The sequence below is a fragment of the Triticum aestivum genome, chromosome 4D, assembly GCF_018294505.1.
Source record: "Triticum aestivum cultivar Chinese Spring chromosome 4D, IWGSC CS RefSeq v2.1, whole genome shotgun sequence".
Classification (NCBI taxonomy): Eukaryota; Viridiplantae; Streptophyta; class Magnoliopsida; order Poales; family Poaceae; genus Triticum; species Triticum aestivum.
In genome coordinates, this window is record NC_057805.1 from 283395396 (window position 1) to 283420042 (window position 24647).

A 24647-nucleotide genomic window follows, 5' to 3' on the forward strand; every position below is an offset into this window, starting at 1 on the left:
ACCGTTACCGTTACTTCCATACTACTTTGCTACTAAATATTTTGCTGCAGATATTACGTCTTTCAGGTGTGGTTGAATTGACAACTCAACTTCTAATACTTGAGAATATTCTTTGGCACCCCTTATGTCGAATCAATAAATTTGGGTTGAATACTCTACCCTCGAAAACTGTTGCGACCCCCTATACTTGTGGGTTATCAAGACTATTTTCTGGCGCCGTTGCCGGGGAGCATAGCTCTATTCTTTGAGTCACTTGGGATTTATATCTGTTGATCACTATGAGGAACTTGAAAGATGAAAGAACCAATATTTTTCCCTCAACTACGAGGGGAGGTAAGGAACTGCCATCTAGCTCTGCACATGATTCACCTTCTGTTATGAGTAAATTTGCGACACCTACACCTGTTATTGATTCTAATATGTCGCATGTTATTGATGATGCCACTTCTGCTATGCATGATGCTTATGATGAAACTACTTCTATGCTTGATAATACTATGCCATTAGGTGAATTTCTTGATGAACAACTTGCTAGGGTTAGAGAGAATGAAATTATTGAAACAGATAATATTGATGAAAGTGATGATGAAGATTCTCCCCCTAGATATGAATTGCCTGATGTGCCTGAGGGTTATGTTATGGGTGAAGAAACTGCTGGAGACCTTTTTGCTTGCGAAGATAGATATGATCTTAAGAAACTATTAGCTAAGCTGAAAGAAAAGTCTTTGAATCCTAGAATGAAATATGGACCTGCTTTTGCTACTTCACCTATCTGTATTTCTGATAAGGATTATGATTTCTCTGTCGATCCTGAGTTAATTACTTTGGTTGAATCTGATCCTTTTTATGGCTATGAATCTAAAACTACTGTGGCACATCTTACTAAATTGAATGATATAGCCACCCTATTCACTCATGAGGAAAAAATTCGTTACAACTATATCCTTAAGTTATTTCCGCTCTCATTAAAGGGTGATGCTAAAACATGGTTTAATTCTCTTGCTCCTGGTTGTGTGTGTAGTCCCCAGGATATGATTTATTACTTCTCTGCTAAACATTTCCCCGCTCATAAGAAACAAGCTGCCTTAAGGGAAATATATAATTTTGTGCAAATTGAAGAAGAGAGTCTCCCACAAGCTTGGGGGAGGCTTCTCCGATTACTTAATGCTTTGCCTGATCATCCTCTCAAGAAAAATGAAATACTTGATATCTTTTATAATGGACTAACCGATGCTTCCAGAGACCACCTGGATAGTTGTGCTGGTTGTGTTTTCAGGGAAAGAACTGTTCAGCAAGCTGAATTGCTATTGAATAATATATTGAGTAATGATAATGATTGGACACTTCCTGAACCAACTCCTAAGCCAACTCCGAAGAAAAGGGGTATTCTATTTCTCAGTCCTGAAGATATGCAAGAGGCAAAGAAATCTATGAAAGAAAAGGGTATTAAAGCTGAAGATGTTAAGAATTTACCCCCTATTGAAGAAATACATGGTCTTAATAACTCGACACAGGTAGTAAAGGTAAATTCTCTCTATAGATTTGATGAAGGTGATATTCCTCATAATAAGTCTGCAAGCCAATGCTTGGATGAGTTTGATAATTTTATTGTTAAACAAGAAAACTTCAATGCTTATGTTGGTAGACAATTAAAATGTAATGCTTATATGGTTGAACACTTGAGTGATTATATGTCTAGAGTTAAAGGTGACCTTAAACTTATTAGTAAACATGCTTCTATGGTTACCACTCAGGTAGAACAAGTGCTTAAAGCACAAGATGATTTGCTTAATGAATTAAATAATAAGAAAAATGATAATGTTGTTAGAGTTATGACTAGAGGGGTTAGAATGACTCAGGAACCTTTGTATCCTGAGGGCCACCCTAAGAGAGTTGAGTAAGATTCTTAGAGAACTAATGTTGATGCACCTAGTCCTTCTAAGAAGAAGAAAAAGAAAAATGATAGGACTTTGCATGCTTCTAGTGAACCTGTTGTTGACACACCTGAGAATCCAAATGATATTTCTATTTCTGATGGTGAAACACAATCTAGTAATGAACATGAACCTATTGATAATGATGATTGATACGTCTCCGTCGTATCTATAATTTTTGATTGTTCCATGCCAATATTATTCAACTTTCATATACTTTTTGGCAACTTTTTATACTATTTTTGGGACTAACATATTGATCCAGTGCCCAGTGCCAGTTCCTGTCTGTTGCATGTTTTTGGTTTCGCAGAATATCCATATCAAACGGAGTCCAAACGGGATAAAAACAGACGGAGCTTATTTTTGGAATATTTGGAAAATCTGGGAGAAAGATCAACGCGAAACGGTGTCCGAGGTGGGCACGAGGTAGGGGGGCGCGCCCCACCCCCTGGGCGCGCCCCTGACCCTCGTGGTCCACCCGTAAGGCGGTTGATGCCCTTCTTCGGCCGCAAGAAAGCTAATTTTTGGTAAAAAATCACGGCGAAGGTTTCAGCCCAATCGGAGTTACGGATCTCCATATATATACGAAACGGTGAAAGGGCAGCAGAAGAGAACGTAGAAATAGAGAGAAACAGAGAGATAGATCCAATCTTGGAGGGGCTCTCGCCCCTCCCACGCCATGGAGGCCAAGGACCAGAGGGGAAACCCTTCTCCCATCTAGGGAGGAGGTCAAGGAAGAAGAAGACGAAGGGCCCCCCTCTCCCCTTCCCTTCCGGAGGCGCCGGAACGCTGCCATGGCCATCATCATCACCGCAATCTTCACCAACAACTTCACCGCCATCATCACCAACTCTTCCCCCCTCTATGTAGCGGTGTAACCTCTCTCTTACCCGCTGTAATCTCTACTTAAACATGGTGCTCAATGCTATATATTATTTCCCAATGATGTATGGCTATCCTATGATGTTTGAGTAGATCCGTTTTGTCCTATGGGCTATTTGATGATCAAGATTGGTTTGAGTTGCATGTTTTATTATTGGTGCTGTCCTATGGTGCTCTCCGTGTCGCGCAAGCGTGAGGGATTCCCACTGTAGGGTTTGCAATATGTTCATGATTTGCTTATGGTGGGTGGCGTGAGTGACAGAAGCACAGACCCGAGTAAGTAGGTTGTTTGCGTATGGGATAAAGAGGACTTGATACTTTAATGCCATGGTTGGGTTTTACCTTAATGATCTTTAGTAGTTGCGGATGCTTGCTAGAGTTCCAATCATAAGTGCATATGATCCAAGTAGAGAAAGTATGTTAGCTTATGCCTCTCCCTCAAATAAAATTGCAATAATGATTACCGGTCTAGTTATCGATTCCCTAGGGACAAATAACTTTCTCGTGACGAAAAGCTCTTTACTAAAACTAATTTAGTTGTGTCTTTATCTAAACAGCCCCTAGCTTTTATTTACGCGCTCTTTATATTCTTGCAAACCTATCCAAAAACACCTACAAAGTACTTCTAGTTTCATACTTGTTTCCGGTAAAGCGAACGTCAAGCGTGCGTAGAGTTGTATCGGTGGTCGATAGAACTTGAGGGAATATTTGTTCTACCTTTAGCTCCTCGTTGGGTTCGACACTCTTACTTATCGAAAGAGGCTACAATTGATCCCCTATACTTGTGGGTTATCAAAACCTTTTTCTGGCGCCGTTGCCGGGGAGCAATAGCGTGGGGTGAATATTCTCGTGTATGCTTGTTTGCTTTATCACTAAGTAATTTTTATTTTCTGTTCTTAGTTGTTCTCTATCTTTAGTTATGGATATGGAACATGAAATACCAAAAAAATTAGGTGTACTTGCTGCTCATGAAGATGGGGAACCTCCTAAAACCCTCGATGCTCAATATGTGAAAAATATTATGTACCACTTTGATAATCCTGAGAAAACTTCATTCAATTTGGTAATGGGAGTAACGTTGGATCAACGTGAATACTTTAGGGATTATCGCTTGACACAAAAAGGGAAACTATTATGGGATCAAATTTATATATTGAAGTGGTATGCTCGGCAAGTATGCTTGAGTTATGATTATACTTGTTGCTCTAGGATGAAGGCTCCACACCTTCCCTTTTCATGCAAATTTAATGATAATAAAACCTTAGCTTCTTATGCTAATGGTATATATGATTACTATGATGTGGAACAAATAGAAGAATTTGTTGCTTTTATGGGTGCTTATGAAATTGAATCTATGTTTAAAGAGTTTGAATATTTTGATGATGCTGTTTATAGACCTGAAAATTTAGCTATCCTCAAATATTTCTATGAGAATTATGAATACAATTCCGATATTAATGCACTTATTGAGAAAGTCTCCGTTGTCCAAGAAGAGACTAATATTTTGCAGGAATCTATGGACGAAGAAGTTGATGAAACTGTGAGCTCATTGGATGAAAAAGATGAGGAGGAGAGCGAAGAACAAAAGGAGGAAGAGCGGATTGATCACCCGTGCCCACCTTCTAATGAGAGTAACTCTTCAACTCATACATTGTTTAATTCCCCTTCGTGCTTACCGAAGGATGATTGCTATGATGACTGTTATGACCCCGTTGATTCTCTTGAAATATCCCTTTTTGATGATGCCTGCTATGCTTGTGGCCAAGATGCCAATATGAATTATGCATATGGAGATGAACTTGCTATAGTTCCTTATGTTAAACATGAAATTGTTGCTATTGCACCCACGCATGATAGTCCTATTATCTTTTTGAATTCTCCAAACTACACTATATCGGAGAAGTTTGCACTTATTAAGGATTACATTGATGGGTTGCCTTTTACCGTTGCACATGATGATTTTGATAGATATAATATGCATGTGCTTGCTGCTCCTACATGCAATTATTATGAGAGAGGAACTATATCTCCACCTCTCTATGTTTCCAATACAATAAAATTGCAAGAAACTGTTTATACTATGTATTGGCCTTTAGTATGTGTGCATGAATTGTTCTTTTATGACATGCCGATGCATAGGAAGAGAGTTAGACTTCGTCATTACATGATATACGTTATTTTGTGCTCACTACTAAATTACAACTCATTGCTAATTAAAATTGGCTTTGATATACCTTGGGATCCGGGTGGATTCACTACTTGAGCACTATATGCCTAGCTTAATGGCTTTAAAGAAAGCGCTGCCAGGGAGACAACCCGGAAGTTTAGGGAGTCATTTATTTCTGTTGAGTGCTTTCATTTAGTTTAAAAACAACAAAAATAAAGAGGGGAACCCAAAACTTTTTCAAAAAGGAAAGTGAAAGTGAGAAAGACAAGCATTGTTGAAGTGGGAGAGCTCCTTGAACTTTGTTCATCGTCACGGCAACTTTGTGAATCTTGATTACAGAAACATTTCAACAAAAATAATTATCCCCTTGTACAATTCCATTGTATTATAAAAATAATGTTCCAAGGTTTGCCTTTAGGATGTTTACAATGCTTGTTGGTTTGTACGGTGCAGGACAGAAACTTTGGCTGTAGTGCACGATTTTTAATTTTTTACCGGAACGTCAAATGGTTCTGATTCTTTTTGCAATGTCTTTACATACAAATTGATTATTTTTCCAAATTTTGGCAGAAATTTTCAAGTATCAGAAGTATGGTGAGTGTTCAGATTATTACAGACTGTTCTATTTTAGACAGATTTAGTTTGCTTGTTTTGATGAAACTATCAACTTATATCAGTGGATTAAGCCATGAAAAAGTTATACTACAGTAGACACAATGCAAAAACAAAATATGAATTGATTTTTACCAGTACTTAGAGTAGTGATTTGCTTTATTATACTAACGGATCTTACCGAGTTTTCTGTTGAAGTTTTGTGTGGATGAAGTGTTCGATGATCGAGAAGGTCTCGATGTGAGAAGAAGGAAGAGAGGCAAGAGCTCAAGCTTGGGGATGCCCCAGGCACCCCAAGTAAATATTCAAGGAGACTCAAGCGTCTAAGCTTGGGGATGCCCTGGAAGGCATCCCCTCTTTCTTCAACAAATATCGGTATGTTTTCGGATTCGTTTCATTCATGTGATGTGTGCAAATCTTGGAGCGTCTTTTGCATTTAGTTTTCATTTTTTCTTTTATGCACCATGCTGGTATGAGATAGTCCTTGGTTGATTTATAGAATGCTCATTGCACTTCACTTATATCTTTTGAGTATGGCTTTATAGGATGCTTCATGTGCTTCATTTATATCATTTGAAGTTTGGATTGCCTGTTTCTCATTACATAGACAACTGCCATTTGTAGAATGCTCTTTTGCTTCACTTATATTTGTTAGAGCGTGGGCATATCTTTGTAGAAAGATTTAAACTCTCTTGCTTCACTTATATCTATTTAGAGAGATGACAGGAACTGGTCATTCACATGGTTAGTCATAAAATCCTACATAAAACTTGTAGATCGCTGAATATGATATGTTTGATTCCTTGCAATAGCTTTGCGATATAAAGATGGTGATATTAGAGTCATGCTAGTGGTAGTTGTGGATTAGTAGAAATACTTGTGTTGAGGTTTTTGATTCTCGTAGCATGCACGTATGGTGAACCGTTATGTGATGAAGTCGGAGCATGATTTATTTATTTATTGTCTTCCTTATGAGTGGCGGTCGGGGACGAGCGATGGTCTTTTCCTACCAATCTATCCTCCTAGGAGCATGCGCGTAGTACTTTGTTTCGATGACTAATAGATTTTTGCAATAAGTATGTGAGTTCTTTATGACTAATGTTGAGTCCATGGATTATACGCACTCTCACCTTTCCATCATTGCTAGCCTCTTCGGTACCGTGCATTGCCCTTTCTCACCTCGAGAGTTGGTGCAAACTTCGCCGGTGCATCCAAATCCCGTGATACAATACGCTCTATCACACATAAGCCTCATTATATCTTCCTCAAAACAGCCACCATACCTACCTATCATGGCATTTCCATAGCCATTCCGAGATATATTGCCATGCAACTTCCATCATCATCATATACATGACTTGAGAATTTATTGTCATATTGCTTTGCATGATTGTAAGATAGCTAGCATGATGTTTTCATGGCTTGTCCGTTTTTTGATGCCATTGCTACGCTAGATCATTGCACATCCTGGTACACCGCTGGAGGCATTCATATAGAGTCATATCTTTGTTCTAGATATCGAGTTGTAATATTGAGTTGTAAGTAAATAAAAGTGTGATGATCATCATTATTAGAACATTGTCCCATGTGAGGTTATCAAAATAAAAGAGGCCAAAGAAGCCCAGATAAAAAAAGAGGCCTAAGAAGGCCACCAAAAAAATAAAAATAAATAGAAGGGAAAAGAAAACAAAAAATGAGAGAAAAAGAGAGAAGGGGCAATGTTACTATCCTTTTACCACACTTGTGCTTCAGAGTAGCACCATGTTCTTCATAGAGTATCCTATGCTTTCACTTTTATATACTAGTGGGAATTTTCATTATAGAACTTGGCTTGTATATTCCGATGATGGGCTTCCTCAAACGCCCGAGGTCTTCATGAGCAAGCAAGTTGGATGCACACCCACTTAGTTTCCAGTTTGAGCTTTCATACACTTATAGCTCTTAGTGCATCCGTTGCATGGAAATCCCTACTCACTCACATTGATATCTATTAATGGGCATCTCCATAGCCCGTTGATACGCCTAGTTGATGTGAGACTTTCTCCTTTTTTGTCTTCTCCACATAACCTCCACCATCACATTCTATTCCACCCATAGTGCTATGTCCAGAGCTCACGCTCATTTATTGCGTGAAAGTTGAAAAGGTTTGAGAACTTCAAAAGTATGAAACAATTGCTTGGCTTGTCATCGGGGTTGTGCATGATGTGAATACTTTGTGTGGTGAAGATGGAGCATAGCCAGACTATATGATTTTGTGGGGATAACTTTATTTGGCCATGTTATTTTGAAAAGACTTGATTGCTTTATTAGTAGGCTTGAAGTATTATTGTTTTTATGTCAAATGATAGACTATTGCTTTGAATCACTCGTGTCTTAATATTCACGCCATGATTAGACATATCATGAAGATTATGCTAGGTAGCATTCCACATCAAAAATTATCTTTTTTATCATTTACCTACTCGAGGACGAGCAGGAATTAAGCTTGGGGATGCTGATACGTCTCCGTCGTATCTATAATTTTTGATTGTTCCATGCCAATATTATTCAACTTTCATATACTTTTTGGCAACTTTTTATACTATTTTTGGGACTAATATATTGATCCAGTGCCCAGTGCCAGTTCCTGTCTGTTGCATGTTTTTGGTTTCGCAGAATATCCATATCAAACGGAGTCCAAACGGGATAAAAACGGACGGAGCTTATTTTTGGAATATTCGGAAAATCTGGGAGAAAGATCAACGCGAAACGGTGTCCGAGGTGGGCACGAGGTAGGGGGGCGCGCCCCTGACCCTCGTGGTCCACCCGTAAGGCGGTTGATACCCTTCTTCGTCCGCAAGAAAGCTAATTTTTGGTAAGAAAATCACGGCGAAGGTTTCAGCCCAATCGGAGTTACGGATCTCCATATATATACGAAACGGTGAAAGGGCAGCAGAAGAGAACGCAGAAACAGAGAGAAACAGAGAGATAGATCCAATCTTGGAGGGGCTCTCACCCCTCCCACGCCATGGAGGCCAAGGACCAGAGGGGAAACCCTTCTCCCATCTAGGGAGGAGGTCAAGAAAGAAGAAGACGAAGGGGCCCCCTCTCCCCTTCCCTTCCGGTGGCGCCAGAATGCTGCCGTGGCCATCATCATCACCGCAATCTTCACCAACAACTTCACCGCCATCATCACCAACTCTTCCCCCCTCTATGCAGCGGTGTAACCTCTCTCTTACCCGCTGTAATCTCTACTTAAACATGGTGCTCAATGTTATATATTATTTCCCAATGATGTATGGCTATCCTATGATGTTTGAGTAGATCCGTTTTGTCCTATGGGCTATTTGATGATCAAGATTGGTTTGAGTTGCATGTTTTATTATTGGTGCCGTCCTATGGTGCTCTCCGTGTCGCGCAAGCATGAGGGATTCCCGCTGTATGGTTTGCAATATGTTCATGATTTGCTTATGGTGGGTGGCGTGAGTGACAGAAGCACAGACCCGAGTAAGTAGGTTGTTTGCGTATGGGATAAAGAGGACTTGATACTTTAATGCTATGGTTGGGTTTTACCTTAATGATCTTTAGTAGTTGCGGATGCTTGCTAGAGTTCCAATCATAAGTGCATATGATCCAAGTAGAGAAAGTATGTTAGCTTATGCCTCTCCCTCAAATAAAATTGCAATAATGATTACCAGTCTAGTTATCGATTGCCTAGGGACAAATAACTTTCTCGTGACAAAAAGCTCTTTACTAAAACTAATTTAGTTGTGTCTTTATCTAAACAGCCCCTAACTTTTATTTACGCGCTCTTTATATTCTTGCAAACCTATCCAAAAACACCTACAAAGTACTTCTAGTTTCATACGTGTTTCCGGTAAAGCGAACGTCAAGCGTGCGTAGAGTTGTCTCGGTGGTCGATAGGACTTGAGGGAATATTTGTTCTACCTTTAGCTCCTCGTTGAGTTCGACACTCTTACTTATCGAAAGAGGCTACAATTGATCCCCTATACTTGTGGGTTATCAATGATGTTCATGTTCATGCTCAACCTAGCAATAACAATGATGTAGAGATTGAACCTGCTGTTGATCTTGATAACCCGCAATCAAAGAACCAACATTATGATAAGAGAGACTTCGTTTCTAGGAAGCACGGCAAAGAAAGAGAACCATGGGTTCAGAAACCCATGCATTTTCCTCCTAAACCATCCAAGAAAAAGGATGATGAGGATTTTGAGCGCTTTGCTGAAATGATTAGACCTATCTTTTTGCGTATGCGTTTGACTGATATGCTTAAAATGAATCCTTATGCTATGTATATGAAAGATATTGTTGCAAATAAAAGAAAGATACCGTAAGCTGAAACTTCCACCATGCTTGCCAATTATACTTTTAAAGGTGGAATACCAAAGAAACTAGGAGATCCCGGAGTACCAACTATACCATGCTCCACTAAAAGAAACTATGTTAAAACTGCTTTATGTGATCTTGGAGCCGGTGTTAGTGTTATGCCTCTCTCCTTATATCGTAGACTTGATTTGAATAAGTTGACACCTACTGAAATATCTTTGCAAATGGCCGATAAATCAACTGCTATACCTGTCAGTATTTGTGAGGATGTGCCTGTTGTGGTTGCAAACCTTACTATTTTAACAGACTTTGTTATTCTTGATATTCCCGAGGACGATAGTATGTCGATTATCCTTGGTAGACCCTTTTTGAATACTGCAGGGGCTGTTATTGATTGCAACAAAGGCAATGTCACTTTTCATGTTAATGGTAATGAGCATACGGTACACTTTCCGAGGAAACAACCTCAAGTCCACAGTATCAATTCTATTGGGAAAATTTCAACGATTACTATTGGAGGTTTTGAATTCCCTCTTCCTAGTGTCAAGAAGAAATATGATATTCTTATTGTTGGGACATGCATATCCCCGTTGAGGTAACCTAGTGTTATTCGAAAATTCTCCGATTTCATGTTATTCGGAAAGAGTTTGTTAACAAGACTTGATCAACCTTGTTAGTGGATTCCCTTTGATGAGCACGAGATGGATGAAGTTAGAAAGCACAACTCTCTGTACCCTCCTTTTACTTTCTGTTATTTTGATTAAATAAAGCAAAAATAGTATTTTCTATCTGTTTTCTGAATTATCCTTGCAATAAAAATACCCCAAAAATAAAAGTTCTCCAAATGTCCTGAACATGAAATATGATTTTTTGTAGAATATTTAAGAATTTTTGGCACTGAGAACACACCAGGGGGGCACCATTTGGCCACGAGGGCACAGGGTGCGCCCCTGCCTCGTGGGCCCCACGTGGACCCCCTCACTTCGTCGTCCTCCAGAAAAAATCCTCCCATAGCTCAAACCCGTGTTCTAGCTCATCTTGATGCCATTTTTGATCTCTTTGCTCAAAGCTCCATTCACAAAATTGTTTTGAGGGATTGTTCTTCGGTATGTGACTCCTCCAATGGTCCAATTAGTTTTTGTTCTAGTGCTTTATTTATTGCAAATTTTTGCTGCCAAGGTGACCCTGTTCTTGAGCTTGCATGTCAAATTTATATGGTCCAAAGTAGTTTTAATGCATGATATAGCCTCAAGGCACTTATGGGAGTAGTTGCTATCAATCTTGTTGAGTTTGGTCCACTTTTATTTTGAGTCACTAAAATTTTAGAAATTTTTCAGAGAAAGAAAAATGCATAGGAAAATGTACCAAGGTGGTTCCTCAAGGAAGCAAGAACAAAGGCTCGCGATACGTGAGCCGGACGATGAACCTCCGAGGGAAGCTCAAGTGCGGCCTTGTGAATGGCCGTCAGAGGAGTTTATGGTCCAGGTAGGCATCAAGGATGAATTTGACACGTATGTGTGTAATGCTGATCTTGAGGACTTCGTGTCAGATAAGTGCCTACAGTACCACCACCTAACTGATTCCTTTGTGAGGAGGTTTAAATTTACATCCTCCGCAATTCTCACACTGTTTTATTTGATCTTTATGATAAATCATATACCATGGACCTAGAAGATTTTAATACTGCTTGTAAACTCCCGCAGTGGGGCAATGTTAGTGAACCTCACAAATCTGAATATAAAGACTTTCTTGCCAGTATCACTGTGGGGGAATCTAGGGAAATCATACAAGCTACCATAGGGAGCATTCATTTCCCTTCCATACTGTCGGCGTCCTGGGAATGGGGGTCCCTAGACTTGCCTGCCTGCGGCCCACAGCGTGGCTCCACCAGCGGCCCTGTACGGCCCATCCTCACCAGCAAACACTCAAGACCCTCGCGAGGGGCCAAGCCTCGCGAGGCGGACGACACAAGACCTCCTCGGGTGCAGCCTCACCAGGCCAGCTCGCGAGGGGTGGAGAGATCAAGGCGAGGGACACCTCGCGAGATTCCTGTGATGCAAGCCATGACGACTGGAGCCAGGCGGGCGCCAGCGCGCGCAGTGTCCTCGTTTCCTCTTTGGTGCTAAAGAGGCAAGCGCAGGCGAGGAGTCGCGAGGCATCAGGAAAAGGTTTTCATATCGGTGCAATGAGACCAAGACGAGCAGGACGGCAGGACGGAGGTCACCGTGGAGCCGAAGACGGCGTCACCACTAGAGCCTTTGGCAGGCGAAGACCACCTTTAGCCGGGATAACTTGTACTAGTTGTCTCCCTTCGAATTTGGCCGTTGTTGGATCCCTTCCCGCTCAATATTTGGGGAGAGGACCAGGGCCTCTATAAATAGGAGTAGCCACCACCATAGAGGGGGACAGATCATTCAGATCATCCTCAACCACACAAGTTCACCAAGCACAAGAACATCTCTCCTCAGGAGGTTGTTCTTCCCTTGTAACAGTTCATCCTCAGCCCAAGAGGCAATCCACCACACCACACTGGAGTAGGGTATTACACCACATCAGTGGCCCAAACCAGTATAAATTCTTGTGTCTCTCGTTCTTTGGGTTCATCGAGCTAGGCCTTGTGATTGTTGTGAGAGCGATCTAGGGAGAGAGAGATCTTCATGTGCGCCCCAGTGTTCGAACCTCAAGGGTTTTGCCCGAACCCGAAATCCAACATTTGGCGCGCCAGGTAGGGGTGCGCCGAATCTTCCCTTCCGTCGATCTGCGCTTCGCCATCACCGCGCTTCGCCCCCATGGCCGGCACTGCTCTTCCGGATGCGACGACAGATGCCCGCGGCGGGGCCAGGGGCTTCGAGCCTTGGCCCCCGCCTTGCGGCGGGTGCAGTGGCCACCCAAGTTCAAGCCAGAGATGCTGCCGCGCTACGATGGTGCGACGGACCTATCGGCTTTCCTGTTGGCATATGAAGGGGCCGTCTTGAAGGCTAGGGGTGACGACAAGGTCATGGCCAACTGGCTTCCCATGGCCCTCACTGGGGCACCGCGCGCCTGGCTGCTCAACCTCCCAGGATCTACGGTGACATCTTGGGAGGAGCTGCGCAACCTCTTCACTGAGCACTTCGCGGTACCGGCGCCCCGCGCTGTCGCGGCCCTCCTTGGCGGCTCACAAGCGCCGCCCTCGGACCGTCACGCCAAGCCGTTCTTTCGCCAGATCGGCGCCGCCTCCACGCGGCAGGGGGCTCCTCCAGGTTGGGCGGCGCCCAAAGCCGACCTGACCTTCGACTACGGAGATCACCCCGTCACCACCGTCGGCTCACCATCTGCAGCGTGGGCATTACTAAGACCCTCATCGACGGCGGTGCCGGCCTCAACGTTCTCTCTGTGGAGGCTTTTAGCCTCCTTCACGTACCGCTCGAGCGGCTCCGCTCGAGCGGCTCCGCCCTAGCAGGCCCTTCTCCGGGGTCGGCGGCGGCTCCTCCAGTCCCCTGGGGCAGATCCATCATCCCGTGACCTTCGGCACCCGCGACAACTATCGCACGGAGCGGATTGACTTCGACATCGCCCGCATTGGCCTTCCGTACAACGCCATCCTCGGGTACCCAACTCTGGCTCAGTTTATGGCGGCGACCCATCCGGCCTAAAACCTCATGAAAATGCCCGGGAGCAAGGGCATCCTGACCGTAGTTGGAGATACCAAGGAGGCTCTGGTGGCGCTCAAGCTTGCCCTCAAGGCCGCCACGACGGCGCGCCCGGCCGACAAGGCCACCTCTGGAGTTAAGGAGGCTGCGCCGGCCAAGAAGAAGTAGTTGTTCACTCAAGATCGGGTGGAAACCAAGCAGGTGCCGGTCGAGGATGATGGGTCTTCTAGAGCCACCTTCACCATAGTTGCCAACCTTGACCCAGATCAAGAGGAAGCATTGGTAAAGTTCTTGCGCGCAAACAAGGAAGTATTCACCTGGGAGCCCAATCAGCTGGTAGGGTCCCAAGAGGGGTGATCGAGCATCACTTAAGGGTGTGCCCCAATGTGCGCCCTGCGAAGCAGATGGCACGACGACAGTCCACGGAGAAAAAGTCCTTCATCGTCCAGGAAACCCGCAAGTTGGAGGCAGCGGGTATCATTCGCGAGGTTCGGTGCCCCGAGTGGCTGGCTAACCCCGTCGTTGTGCCAAAGAAAGGAGACTTCACCAACCTTAACAAAGCCTGTCCCCAAGATCCGTTCCCGCTTCCGCGCATCGACCAAATCGTTGACTCCACCACCGAGTGCGACCTGCTGTGCTTCCTGGACGCGTTTTCAGGCTATCACCAGATCAAGATGGCAGTAGAGGATGTGGAGAAGGCGGCCTTCCTGACCCCTTGCGGGGTGTACTGCTACACTTGCATGTCGTTCGAGCTGCGCAACGCGGGCGCGACCTTCCAATGGCTGATGCACATCGCCCTGGGCCAGCAACTCGGGAGGAACGCTGAAGCCTATGTCGACGACATTGTGGTGAAGTCTCGGGAGGCGAGAACTTTGATTCAAGACCTGGAGGAGACCTTCACGAGCCTGCGCCAGGTGGACTTGCGGCTCAACCCGAAAAAGTGTGTATTTGGTGTCCCCTCCGGCAAACTGTTGGGTTTCCTCGTGTCCCACAGGGGGATCGAGGCCAACCCAGAGAAGGTCAAGGCGATTGAAGACATGAGCCCACCACAAACCCTCAAGGAGACGCAGAAGCTTGCCGGCTGAGTGACTTCGCTGGGACGCTTCATCTCCAAGCTGGGAGAGAGTGCCCTACCATTCTTAAAGCTGATGAAGAAGAAGGGCCCGTTCGAGTGGACTCCGGAGGCTGACCAAGCGTTTCAAGATCTCAAGAGATATCTGACCAGCCCTCCGGTGATGGTGGCGCCCCGCCCTCTCGAGCCCCTGGTGCTTTACCTCGCCGCCACTCCTTATTCAGGCAGTGCAGCTCTGGTAGCGGTTCGGGAAGAGTGTCAGGCCAAGGACACGTCGCGCCGAACCGCGCCCCCAGCCGGGGCGGCGTGAGACCCGAAGGACACCGCGGGGGCTTAAGGAACGCCAACGGATGACCCAGCTCAGCAGGATGGCGACCATAGGCCCGCCGAGGCCCCAATGGGTGACCAGGCTCCGGAGGTCCCATTGCTTCAGGAGGCGCCCCAACCTCCGACAGACGCGGGTCCCGTTGACGCGCCTGCCCTAGATACGTCTCCAATGTATCTATAATTTTTTATTGTTCCATGCTATAACATATTCTATTTTGGATGTTAATGGGCTTATTTATACACTTTTATATTATTTTTGGGACTAACCTATTAACCCAAGGCCGAGTGCAAATTGCTGTGTTTTTGCCTATTTCAGTGTTTCGCAGAAAAGGAATATCAAACGGAGTCCAAACGGAATGAAACCTTCAGGAGCGTGATTTTTGGAACAAATGTGATCCAGAGGACTTGGAGTGGACGTCAAGAAACAACTGAGGAGGCCACGAGGCAGGGAGGCGCGCCTGCCCCCCTGGGCACGCCCCCACCCTCGTGGGCCCCTCGTGGCTCCACCGACCTACTTCTTCCTCCTATATTACCTACGTACCCCGAAACCATCGAGGAGCACCACGAAACCCTATTTCCACCGCCGCAACCTTCTATACCCGTGAGATCCCATCTTGGGGCCTTTTTCCGCGCTCCGTCGGAGGGGGAATCGATCACGGAGGGCTTCTACATCAACACCATAGCCTCTCCGATGAAGTGTGAGTAGTTTACCAAAGACCTTCGGGTCCATAGGTATTATCTAGATGGCTTCTTCTCTCTCTTTGGATCTCAATACAAAGTTCTCCTCGGTCTTCTTGGAGATCTATTTGATGTAAATTTTTTTGCTGTGTGTTTGTCGAGATCCGATCAATTGTGGGTTTATGATCAAGATTATCTATGAACAATATTTGAATCTTCTCTGAATTGTTTTATGTATGATTGGTTATCTTTGCAAGTCTCTCCGCAAACGAATTATCAGTTTGGTTTGGCCTACTAGATTGATCTTTCTTGCAATGGGAGAAGTGCTTAGCTTTGGGTTCAGTCTTGCGTTGCTCGATCCCAGTGACAGTAGGGGAAACGACACGTATTGTATTGTTGCCATCGAGGATAACAAGATGGGGTTTATCTCATATTGCTTGAGTTTATCCCTCTACATCATGTCATCTTACCTAATGCGTTACTCTGTTCTTATGAACTTAATACTCTAGATGCATGCTGGATAGCGGTCAATGTGTGGACTAATAGTAGTAGATGCAGGCAGGAGTCGGTCTACTTGTCACGGACGTGATGCCTATATACATGATCATGCCTAGATATTCTCATAATTACGCACTTTTCTATCAATTGCTCGACAGTAATTTGTTCACCCACCGTAGTACTTATGCTATCTTGAGAGAAGCCACTAGTGAAACCTATGGCACCCGGGTCTATTTTCCATCATATTAATCTCCCGTCAACTAGCTATTTCTGGCGCCGTTTATTTTGCAATCTTTACTTTTAATCTTTATCATAAAAATACCAAAAATATTATCATCCCTATCAGATCTCACTTTTGCAAGTGGTTGTGAAGGGGTTGACAACCCCTTTATCGCGTTGGTAGCAAGGTTCTTATTTGTTTGTGTAGGTACGAGGGACTTGCGTGTGGCCTCCTACTGGATTGATACCTTGGTTCTCAAAATCTGAGGGAAATACTTACGCTACTTTGCTGCATCACTCTTTCCTCTTCAAAGGAAAACCAACGCATGCTCAATAGGTAGCAAGAAGGATTTCTGGCGCCGTTGCCGGGGAGTCTACGCACAAGTCAAGACATACCAAGTACCCATCACAAACTCTTATCCCTCGCATTACATTATTTGCCATTTGCCTCTCATTTCCTCTCCCCCACTTCACCCTTGCCGTTTTATTCGCCCTCTCTTTCCGTTCGTCTTTCTTCGCTTGCTTCTTGTGTGATCATTCTCTGTGATGTCGTTATGTCTGAAACTGGGGAGGTTATCATTGATAGGGATAGTAATATGGAAAACTTTGACGTTTTTTATGATCATCTTGAAGATCCTACTATTTTACACACTAAAAAGTTTCGGATTGGTAGCGGTAATATTATTGGGAAAGGAGTTATTCAAGATTTCTTTACTTGTGCCGGTACCCTACCCTCTATGGGTGGGTCTATTCTTCATAGAACTTGTAGTCTTGTGGATGCTATATCCTTGCTCGTAGTTGAACTTGAAAGACAATTTATTCGTTTGCATCCTTGCATACAAAGAATTTTTCTAGAGTTTTCCAATATCAAGCATTCTTCTGTTAAGCGAGCGGCTACTATCTTTTTGGCTCATGAGTTCAGATTTATAATGAAAGAGGCCAATGAATTTTTTGCGCATTATAGGGTGGACGCTGGTCGTCCTCCCATAGCGGCTATCCTTTTTAATCAAGAAGACTTAATGCGCTTACGATCCTTAGATCATGTTGCTTACAATGAAAATCTTAGAAAAAAGGTTCCTACCGATGTTCTAGTTGATAGAATTTCTGAACTTAATGATGACTTTGCTATTCAGAACAACGGGTTAGGCTTTTCTCTTGAACAAAGGCTCATGACTTATTGCCAAAAGAATGCTTATAATGATGAATTGGTTGTGCAATATAAGGGGCCAAAGGAGGAACCCATACCTCCCGAGCTTGATCTTGGGGACTTTTGTCCTATTAAATTTAGCCCTTTTGATTACTTTTGCTTGCCACAAAGAAACTTGCTGCTGAACGTAGGGAATATGAGATGAGTTTTCGTGATTTACCTTACCATCATTATGGCAATACCTAGATCTATCCTTGCCTTTATGCCTAGCTAGGGGCGTTAAACGATAGCGCTTGTTGGGAGGCAACCCAATTTTATTTTAGTTTCTTGTTTTTGGTTCTGTTTAGTAATAAATAATCCATCTAGCTTCTGTTTAGATGTGGTTTTATGTTTTAATTAGTGTTTGTGCCAAGTAGAACCTTTGGGAAGACTTGGGTGAAGTCTTTTTGATCTTGCTGTAAAAAACAGAAACTTTAGCGCTCACGAGATTAGCTACAACTTTTACTGGAGAGTGCTATTTAGTTGATTCTTTTTGAAGATGATTAATAGATAAATTCCTCACGTCCAGAAATTTATTTTAGAATTTTTGGAGTTCCAGAAGTATGCGTTTGATACAGATTACTACAGACTGTTCTGTTTTTGACAGATTCTGTTTTTCGTGTGTTGTTTGCTTATTTTGATGAATCTATGGCTAGTATGGAGGTTATGAACCATAGAGAAGTTGGAATACAGTAGGTTTAACACCAATATAAATAAAGAATGAGTTCATTACAGTACCTTGAAGTGGTGTTTTGTTTTCTTTCGCTAACGGAGCTCACGAGATTTTCTGTTAAGTTTTGTGTTGTGAAGTTTTCAAGTTTTGGGTAAAGATTTGATGGATTATGGAACAAGGAGTGGCAAGAGCCTAAGCTTGGGGATGCCCAAGGCACCCCAAGGTAAAATCAAGGACAACCAAAAAGCCTAAGCTTGGGGATGCCCCGGAAGGCATCCCCTCTTTTGTCTTCGTCCATCGGTAACTTTACTTGGAGCTATATTTTTATTCACCACATGATATGTGTTTTGCTTGGAGCGTCTTGTATGATTTGAGTCTTTGCTTTTTAGTTCACCACAATCATCCTTGCTGTACACACCTTTTGGGAGAGACACACATTAATCGGAATTTATTAGAATACTCTATGTGCTTCACTTATATCTTTTGAGCTAAACAATTTTGCTCTAGTACTTCACTTATATCTTTTAGAGCACGGTGGTGGTTTTATTTTATAGAAATAATTGATCTCTCATGCTTCACTTACATTATTTTGAGAGTCCTTTAGAACAGCATGGTAATTTGCTTTGGTTATAAAATTAGTCCTAATATGATAGGCATCCAAGATGGATATAATAAAAACTTCCATATAAGTGCATTGAATACTAGGAGAAGTTTGATACTTGATGATTGTTTTGAGATATGGAGATAGTGATATTAAAGTTGTGCTAGTTGAGTAGTTGTGAATTTTAGAAATACTTGTGTTGAAGTTTGCAAGTCCCGTAGCATGCACGTATGGTAAACGTTGTGTAACAAATTTGAAACATGAGGTGTTCTTTGATTGCCATCCTTATGAGTGGCGGTCGGGGACGAGCGATGGTCTTTTCCTACCAATCTATCCCCCTAGGAGCATGCGCGTAGTGCTTGGGTTTTGATGACTTGTAGATTTTTGCAATAAGTATGTGAGTTCTTTATGACTAATGTTGAGTCCATGGATTATACGCACTCTCAACCTTCCATCATTGCTAGCCTCTTCGGTACCGTGCATTGCCCTTTCTCACCTTGAGAGTTGGTGCAAACTTCGCCGGTGCATCCAAACCCCGTGATATGATACGCTCTATCACACATAAACCTCCTTATATCTTCCTCAAAACAGCCACCATACCTACCTATTATGGCATTTCCATAGCCATTCCGAGATATATTGCCATGCAACTTTCCACCGTTCCGTTTATTATGACACGCTTCATCATTGTCATATTGCCTTGCATGATCATGTAGTTGACATCGTATTTGTGGCAAATCCACCATGCATATTATTTCATACATGTCACTCTTGATTCATTGCCCATCCCGGTACACCGCCGGAGGCATTCATATAGAGTCATATTTTGTTCTAAGTATCGAGTTGTAATCATTGAGTTGTAAATAAATAGAACTGTGATGATCATCATTAATAGAGCATTGTCCCAAAAAAAGAGAAAGGCCAAATAAAAAAAGAGAGGCCCAAAAAAAGAGAAAAAAAGAAATAAAGAAATAAAGAGAAATAAAAAGGGACAATGCTACTATCCTTTTTCCACACTTGTGCTTCAAGGTAGCACCATGATCTTTATGATAGAGAGTCTCTTGTTTTGTCACTTTCATATACTAGTGGGAATTTTTCATTATAGAACTTGGCTTGTATATTCCAACGATGGGCTTCCTCAAATGCCCTAGGTCTTTGTGAGCAAGCAAGTTGGATGCACACCTACTTAGTTTATTTTGTTGAGCTTTCATACATTTATAGCTCTAGTGCATCCGTTGCATGGCAATCCCTACTCCTTGCATTGACATCAATTGTTGGGCATCTCCCTAGCCCGTTGATTAGCCGCGTCAATGTGAGACTTTCTCTTTTTTGTCTTCTCCACACAATCCCCATCATTATATTCTATTCCACCCATAGTGCTATATCCATGGCTCACGCTCATGTATTGCGTGAAAGTTGAATTTTTTTTGAGATTACTTAAGTATGAAACAATTGCTTGGCTTGTCATCGGGGTTGTGCAAGATGAGAGCATCTTGTGTGATGAAAATGAAGCTTGGCCAAACTATATGATTTTGTAGGGATGAGCTTTCTTTGGCTATGTTATTTTGAGAAGACATAATTGCTTGGTTAGTATGCTCGAAGTATTATTATTTTTATGTCAATATTAAACTTTTATCTTGAATCTTTCGGATCTGAACATTCATGCCACAATAAAGAAAATTACATTGAGAGATATGCTAGGTAGCATTCCACATCAAAAAAATTGTTTTTATCATTTACCTACTCGAGGACGAGCAGGAATTAAGCTTGGGGATGCTTGATACGTCTCAAACATATCTATAATTTTCTATTGTTCCATGCTATAATATATTCTGTTTTGGATGTTAATGGGCTTATTTATACACTTCTATATTATTTTGGGACTAACCTATTAACCCAAGCCCAGTGCAAATTGTTGTTTTTTGCCTATTTCAGTGTTTCGCAGAAAAGGAATATCAAACGGAGTCCAAACGGAATGAAACCTTCAGGAGCGTGATTTTTGGAACAAACGTGATCTAGAGGACTTGGAGTGGACGTCAAGAAACAACCGAGGAGGCCACGAGGCAGGGAGGCGCCCCTGCCCCCTGGGCACGCCCCCCACCCTCGTGGGCCCCTCGTGGCTCCACCGACCTACTTCTTCCTCCTATATATACCTACGTACCCCGAAACCATCGAGGAGCACCACGGAACCCTATTTCCACCGCCGCAACCTTCTGTACCCGTGAGATCCCATCTTGGGGCCTTTTTCGGCGCTTTGCCAGAGGGGGAATCGATCACGGAGGGCTTCTACATCAACACCATAGCCTCTCCGATGATGTGTGAGTAGTTTACCATAGACCTTCGGGTCCATAGTTATTAGCTAGATGGATTTTTCTCTCTCTTTGGATCTCAATAAAAAGTTCTCCTCGATCTTCTTGGAGATCTATTCGATGTAACTCTTTTTGCGGTGTGTTTGTCGAGATCTGATGAATTGTGGGTTTATGATCAAGATTATCTACGAACAATATTTGAATCTTCTCTGAATTCTTTTATGTATGATTGGTTATCTTTGCAAGTCTCTCCGCAAACGAATTATCAGTTTGGTTTGGCCTACTAGATTGATCTTTCTTGCAATGGGAGAAGTGCTTAGCTTTGGGTTCAGTCTTGCGTTGCTCGATCCCAGTGACAGTAGGGGAAACGACACGTATTGTATTGTTGCCATCGAGGATAACAAGATAGGGTTTATATCATATTGCTTGAGTTTATCCCTCTACATCATGTCATCTTACCTAATGCGTTACTCTGTTCTTATGAACTTAATACTCTAGATGCATGCTGGATAGCGGTCGATGTGTGGAGTAATAGTAGTAGATGCAGGCAGGAGTCAGTCTACTTGTCACGGACGTGATGCCTATATACATGATCATGCCTAGATATTCTCATAATTATGCACTTTTCTATCAATTGCTCGACATTAATTTGTTCACCCACCGTAATACTTATGTTATCTTGAGAGAAGCCACTAGTGAAACCTATGGCACCCGGGTCTATTTTCCATCATATTAATCTCCCGTAAACTAGCTATTTCTGTCGCCGTTTATTTTGCAATCTTTACTTCTAATCTTTATCATAAAAATACCAAAAATATTATCATCTCTATCAGATCTCACTTTTGCAAGTGGACGTGAAGGGATTGACAACCCCTTTATCACGTTGGTTGCAAGGTTCTTACTTGTTTGTGTAGGTACGAGGGACTTGCGTGTGGCCTCCTACTGGATTGATACCTTGGTTCTCAAAAACTTAGGGAAATACTTACGCTACTTTGATGCATCACCCTTTCCTCTTCAAGGGAAAACCAACGCATGCTCAAGAGGTAGCAAGAAGGATTTCTGGCACCGTTGCCGGGAGTCTACGCACAAGTCAAGACATACAAAGTACCCATCACAAACTCTTATCCCTCGCATTACATTATTTTCCATTTTCCTCTCGTTTTCCTCTCCCCCACTTCACCCTTGCCGTTTTATTCGCCCTGTCTTTCCGTTCGTCTTTCTTCGCTTGCTTCTTGTGTGATCATTCTCTGTGCTGCCGTTATGTCTGAAACTGGGGAGGTTATCATTGATAAGGATAGTAATATGGAAAACTTTGATGTTTTTGATGATCCTCTTGAAGATCCACTATTTTACACACTAAAAAGTTTCGGATTGGTAGCGGTAATATTATTGGGAAAGGAGTTATTCAAGATTTCTTTACTTGTGCCGGTACCCTACCCTCTATGGGTGGGTCTATTCTTCATAGAACTAGTAGTCTTGCGGGTGCTATATCCTTGCTCGTAGTTGAACTTGAAAGACAATTTATTCATTCGCATCCTTGCATACAAAGGATTTTTCTAGAGTTTTCCAATATCGAGCATTCTTCTGTTAAGCGAGCGGCTACTATCTTTTTGGCTCATGAGTTCAGATTTATAATGAAAGAGGCCAATGAATTTTTTGCGCATTATAGGGTGGACGCTGGTCGTCCTCCCATAGAGGCTATCCTTTTTAATCAAGAAGACTTAATGCGCTTACGATCCTTGGATCATGTTGCTTACAATGAAAGTCTTAGAAAAAAGGTTCCTACCGATGTTCTAGTTGATAGAATTTCTGAACTTAATGATGACTTTGCTATTTAGAACAACGGGTTAGGCTTTTCTCTTGAACAAAGGCTCATGACTTATTGCCATAAGAATGCTTATAATGATAAATTGGTTGTGCAATATAAGGGGCCAAAGGAGGAACCCATACCTCCCGAGCTTGATCTTGGGGACTTTTGTCCTATTAAATATAGCCCTTTTGATTACTGTTGCTTGCCACAAAGAAAGCTTGCTGCTGAACGTAGGGAATATGAGATGAGTTTTCGTGATTTACCTTACCATCATTATGGCAATACCTAGATCTATCCTTGCCTTTATGCCTAGCTAGGGGCGTTAAACGATAGCGCTTGTTGGGAGGCAACCCAATTTTATTTTAGTTTCTTGTTTTTTGGTTCTGTTTAGTAATAAATAATCCATCTAGCTTCTGTTTAGATGTGGTTTTATGTTTTAATTAGTGTTTGTGCCAAGTAGAACCTTTGGGATGACTTGGGTTAAGTCTTTTTGATCTTGCTGTAAAAAAACAGAAACTTTAGCGCTCACGAGATTAGCTACAACCTTTTACTGGAGAGTGCTATTTAGTTGATTCTTTTTGAAGATGATTAATGGATAAACGCCTCACATCCAGAAATTTATTTTAGAATTTTTGTAGTTCCAGAAGTATGCGTTTGATACAGATTACTACAGACTGTTCTGTTTTTGACAGATTCTGTTTTTCGTGTGTTGTTTGCTTATTTTGATGAATCTATGGCTAGTATTGGAGGTTATGAACCATAGAGAAGTTGGAATACAGTAGGTTTAACACCAATATAAATAAAGAATGAGTTCATTACAATACCTTGAAGTGGTGTTTTGTTTTCTTTCCCTAACGGAGCTCACGAGATTTTCTATTAAGTTTTGTGTTGTGAAGTTTTCAAGTTTTGGGTAAAGATTTGATGGACTATGGAACAAGGAGTGGCAAGAGCCTAAGATTGGGGATGCCCAAGGCACCCCAAGGTAAAATCAAAGGACAACCAAAAAGCCTAAGCTTGGGGATGCCCCGGAAGGCATCCCCTCTTTTGTCTTCATCCATCGGTAACTTTACTTGGAGCTATATTTTTATTCACCACATGATATGTGTTTTGCTTGGAGCGTCTTGTATGATTTCAGTCTTTGCTTTTTAGTTCACCACAATCATCCTTGCTATACACACCTTTTGGGAGAGACACACATTTCGCCAGGAAGTGAAGCGCCGGACGGCTGGGTGATGTATTTTGATGGCGCATTTGCGCGCCAGGGCGCGGGGGCTGGAGCAGTGCTCATCTCGCCCACTCAGGAGAAGCTCTACTACGCCGTGCAGCTCTGCTTCCAGTAGGGTGAGAAGGTCTCCAACAACATAGCGGAGTACGAAGGCCTCATAGGTGGCCTTAAGGCCGCGGTGGCCTTGGGGGTGAAGCGTCTCACCATCAAGGGCGACTCGCAGCTTCTCGTCAACTTCTGCAACAAGGTATACGAGCCGAGGGACGAGCACATGGAGGCATACCTCCCGGAGGTACGCAAAATGGAAAAGCGGTTCTTGGGCCTGGAATTGCAGCACGTGCCCCGTGGCACCGACAAGGAAGCCGATGACATCGCTAAGAGACCATCCAAGCGGCTACCCCAAGAGCCTGGCGTCTTCGAGGAGCGGCTCTTCAAGCCACCAGCAACACCACCACTTTCAAGGCTGGCGCTGCCTCGGGAGGAGCTCCCCCAA